This window comes from Clarias gariepinus, chromosome 20 (assembly GCF_024256425.1).
Source record: "Clarias gariepinus isolate MV-2021 ecotype Netherlands chromosome 20, CGAR_prim_01v2, whole genome shotgun sequence".
Classification (NCBI taxonomy): domain Eukaryota; kingdom Metazoa; phylum Chordata; class Actinopteri; order Siluriformes; family Clariidae; genus Clarias; species Clarias gariepinus.
Window position 1 is genome coordinate 4,225,001 of NC_071119.1, and position 4,717 is coordinate 4,229,717.

At 40.3% G+C, this 4,717-nt stretch overlaps 1 protein-coding gene across 2 annotated transcripts in view; it reads left to right on the forward strand.

The window, feature by feature from the left end:
- The window catches only part of rnf38 (ring finger protein 38), a 32,435-nt gene extending 31,240 nt beyond the window's left edge, over nucleotides 1-1,195 (forward strand). For both annotated transcript variants that reach the window (XM_053479912.1, XM_053479910.1), the window contains exon 13: nucleotides 1-1,195. This exon is cut by the window's left edge and continues 1,433 nt beyond it. The gene's annotated coding sequence lies outside the window, so the exon portion shown is untranslated.
- Nucleotides 1,196-4,717: the final 3,522 nt, after the last annotated feature.

Below are 4,717 nucleotides of genomic sequence, written 5' to 3' on the forward strand. Positions count from 1 at the left end.
GAGAACGGCTCAGGTTTTTTTTTTTTTTTTTCTCTGGAAAGAAAAGTCTGTCCGATATAGCCGCCTTTTCAACACTTGGAAACCGTGAGAGCGCTATCCGCCCTCTTCCACATACATGCATAAAACCATGATTGGGATGGTAATATATACACACACATACACACACCATATATATAATATTTTCCTGCCCTCACTCAACCATTTTTTTTAAGTTGGTGTGGAGTTGGAGAATACGGGCGAGAGAGAGGCTGGCGCACACTTTCTTTTTGGTTTCACGCTCAGCACTACTTCATCATTCAGCACTTATGAAAAAGCTGCAGTTTAACTTTTTTGATGTAAAAGCAGGTAGCACAGATTGTGTGTAAAAAAAACAAACAAACAAGAAATGACACATTAGGTAGAATTTGCATTACTCACAGGTATAAAAAGTAGCACAAATTAGTCCTCAGTCTCTCTCTCTCTCTCTCTCTCTCTCTCTCTCTCTCTCCTCCATTGTGTGTATATAATAACTCGCCACAGACATTTCATAGGATTATCAGAGATACCCACGACCGTCCCCTGCCTCGACCTGTGTGTGTGTGAGTGAGCGTAATAAACGGTTACATCCTCAAGCTGTCGTAGCTCGCAAACCCGTAGTGTCTTAACTGCAGATGCCTTTCAGCCGTTCTCCAGCATCGTCCCGTCCCGCGCTGGCGATATGTCCGCCGGTAGTCCCATTACGCCGTTCCTCCTCTCGTTTGTCTCGGATCACTTTACTAAACCAGGCGTGTTTTTTTTCGTTTTTACTTTATAATGTATGTATTTTCCCTCCTGCTTGGTACAATAGCAGTTACCTCATTTTTACTATTTATGGTGTTTTTTTTTTTTATTTTTATTTTGCTAAACGAATACGAGAGCTTCTGATCCTTTTTTTTTTTTTAAATGGGTTTTAATTTGTTTGTTTTCCATTAAAAATACAATTGTATCGTTTAACATGTAGTTTCTTATGTATAATATCTGTAACCAAAATCATTTGAAGGCTTGATATAAAAATTTTTAACAAACATTTGTACATTTTCTATGAGAGTTATTACTAGTAACACTTTACTAAGTAGTGCAATGATTTATTTTTTTTCCCTCTCTGTCCCTGATTCCCAGTCGTTTGGATTTTAAAGGGTGGTTCAGTAATAAATGTATAATGTTCTCTTCCACAACCTGACTTTTTTACCCCCCTTTTCTTTTCTGACATAAATTTTCCTTCATACACCTGCAACAGAGAAAAAACTTAACAAAAACAATATTAGTTTGTTGAAAAATATTGACTTGTTTTAACTGAATGTTTTAGCTCAAATTGAGCTTAATATTTAATTTTTTATTTAAAATCGTAATAAGTTGTGACCAGCAGAGGGCGACATTTTGTAGTTTATCGTTACAGAATTCCAGTCCCAGACAGATGAACCTGCACTCTGTACTTTCAGTGTTAATAATTTGACAGGAACAAACAGTAAAAACAAACAAGAAAAACTCAAAACAACTTTAAATCGATGGAAAGAAATAACTTGACCAGGTTCACACGTCCTCAAAGTCCTGAAGTGCAAATCGTGTTCGGAAATATAAAAGGAAAGTGAGTGTTTATTGTATTTAAATATTAATTTACAAAGCCAACACCTCAGGTTCACACACACACACACATACTGCTCAATGTTTTATTCATGATCCTCGATGGTTTTAGTGCGCAGGTCTACCTCAGGCCCTGTCCAGCCCCATGTCGCAGCTCCACCACAGGCCTCATTGAACCCATTAGAGCAATTCCCAGTTTGCAGACGGTGGTGATCTCACTAGTTAGTAGGGGCAGGTCTCACTGGACCACGTGGTGCTGCTCCACCACAGGCCTCATCAGCTCTAGCACTGGGCTCGGTTTGTCCCAGGGCATATGGTGTTGAGTTACACCCACCTCCAGCGGACACACAAGTCTGGTTGAGTTCTATCACTGATTTTACTGGACTGAATGGTGCAGCTTCACCCGAGGCCTCATAGAACCCATTAGAGCAATTCCCAGTTTACAGACGGCATAGATCTCACTGGGCAGGTCTCACTGGACCATGTGGTGCTGCTCCACCACAGCCCTCATTAGCTCTAGCACAGGGCTTGATGGGTCCCAGGACATACGGTGTTGAGCCACACCTACGTACAGCTGACACACAAGTCTTGTTGAGCTCTATAACAGAGTTTCACTGGTCCACAAAGTGCAGCACAACAGTAAGCCTCACTGAATGTCATAGAATAGCTCTATCTCGGGTCTCTCCGTGTTCCATGGTGCGGCTTCACCAGAGGCCTAATTGAACCCATTTGAGCAATTCCCAGTCTGTAGAGGGCAGAGATCTCACTGGACCACATGGTGCAGCACAACGCTAACCCTCACTGGGTCCCATGAAGCAGCTTAACCTTGTTGTAAATAAAAATAAAATCTGGATCTAACTAAAGTGTTGGATGACAAAGGAATCAGGAGACTCAGAGCCAGGTTTCAGATGGAGGAGATAGTTTTATTTTATCAAGCCTGGGCAGCCTGGGCAATGAAATCCAAACATAAATGGCAAAACGCCCATTTTATACTAAGGAAGCCTTAAAATAATAAGAGAAAAATACAAGCAAGGTCACAAACATAATGTTAAAGAAAATTAAAAATAAATCCCTCAACCTAACACAGCAATAAGCACTGATTTACCATTGGTTGGAGTAGGGCAGCAGATTTTATTCACAGCTCCACTACTGGTTTACTGATAACTCCATCGCATCACCCTAACTCTCCTTGGGTCTAATATCACACCTCTATGAATTCCTTTTATGGACGAGTAGATAAGCTTCACCACAGGGATCAGTGCTTCAATTGATCAATTTAGTCTTACAAGATACAAGTAATTCCCAGATTGTACCCAAAACTACGGCAGCATCATTGAGCCAATGGGGAGCCACTACCATAGACGGCTGGATTCTATGGTGCTCACTGAGCCCTGTGGTGCAGCTCCACCACTTGCTTCACTAGACATTTTGACAGAGCTTCACCTGTTTCCAAAGCAGTGCATATGAGAACAGCTATGCTTTTATAAATATATATATATATATATATATATATATATAGATAAATATTACCTTTTAAAGGTTAATTATCAAGTCCCTGGGTGTCCGTACATCTCCATCGGTGCCTGCCAGGCTTTCCTCTCTTAGGAGAAGTGGCCTCTACGTATAGGTTTCTTTTCTATTCTGATATCCAGCAGAGGCTAAATTTAGCCATGTTTAACAATGTTGTGTAATTAGGTCAAACTTACTCATGCACCGCCTTCAGACATTTTACTAATACACAGTTTACTTTATAATCCTACTTTCGCTTATTCAAAAGGCTCGAAGATGTCCCAGTCGGCAGTGAAGCAGCTAACACTTGATCTTGATTTATCATAATGTAGTACTACTGATTGTTTTTTTTTTAAACAGCTATATCTACACCATGTAAAATTTGCTCATTTTAATTAGCTTAGTCCTACAGGCTATAAAATCGAAGCTCATTTCAACCATGTTTAAAACAACACAAGAGCCAAATGACATAATGAGGTCATACTGACTCCGAACAGGAGCTTGGGAGCTCACCAGACTTTGGACTTATTTGCCTTTGGGTGGAAAATTGAAGGACGTAACCTTGGGTGAATTCCTTAAAGACGTCTGTGAGGGAAGCGGCGTTGTGGGTTTGGAATAGGTAGTGAGGTGAAGTGATGAAGCTAGCCAGCTACTTTCCCGCTTTGAAATGAGAATATGTTCAATTCAGGTTCAATTCATTTTTTTTGTGTGTGTGTTGCGGATACCCAAACTTTGAGACTCCTCTTACATAACCCTTTCCCCTCGTATATTGCTCAAATCTACAAACTGCTGCATGAATTCAGATTAATATTTTATTCATGAGTGGCTTGTGCAGTTCAAGAGACAACCGAACATGGCTTCAGGGTATTATGAGACTTTTCAATCAGGTCCAGATTGGGGGGAATCTGTTCTATGGTCTACAGCATTTAAAAACGTAAAGACTGTTTGGGGAACAGACTATATCCCCCCAAAAAACAGCTGATTTTCAAGCAGTAGTGTACACTTCTGGGCAAGGAAGTCAGATGGTCTGTGTGTTTTAGGGATTCTCTAGTGTCCTGCTTATGCAATCCGTCCCCTAATCCGAGAGGAGCAGATGCAGAGACAATACTGTATAGTATGCAGCTAGTATAAAGTAATAAGTATATACATTTCCTCATAAAGTGTAGGGGACAACTCAGCTATGAATAATTATGCTAAACATAGCTTACATCTGTTGTGCTAAATATTTGTTCTGGGCCTCTTTCATCAGGTAATTTTTTTTTATACTGTATATATTTTGGGAACCCCCCCCACCCAAAAAAAATGTTGCCAGAGAAAGAGAGTAAGGGATGATAGTTAAGTAGAATTCCACCCCAGGCCGATGTACTGTGCTCATATCATATGTCACAGAGACGGAGAGACGTCTCGGATTATATAAGGATGCCGTATTCCTTTCTGCAAAACCAGGCTTTGCACCCTCCTCATGCCAGCCAACTGTATACACAACCACACACACACACACACTGTCTCTGTCAGTTTCGGTTTATAAAACTGCAGAGATGGATAATATATAACCATGTTTTGTACTTTTCTTAATTCAGTGTTAAAAAAACAAAAAGCAAAATATGGA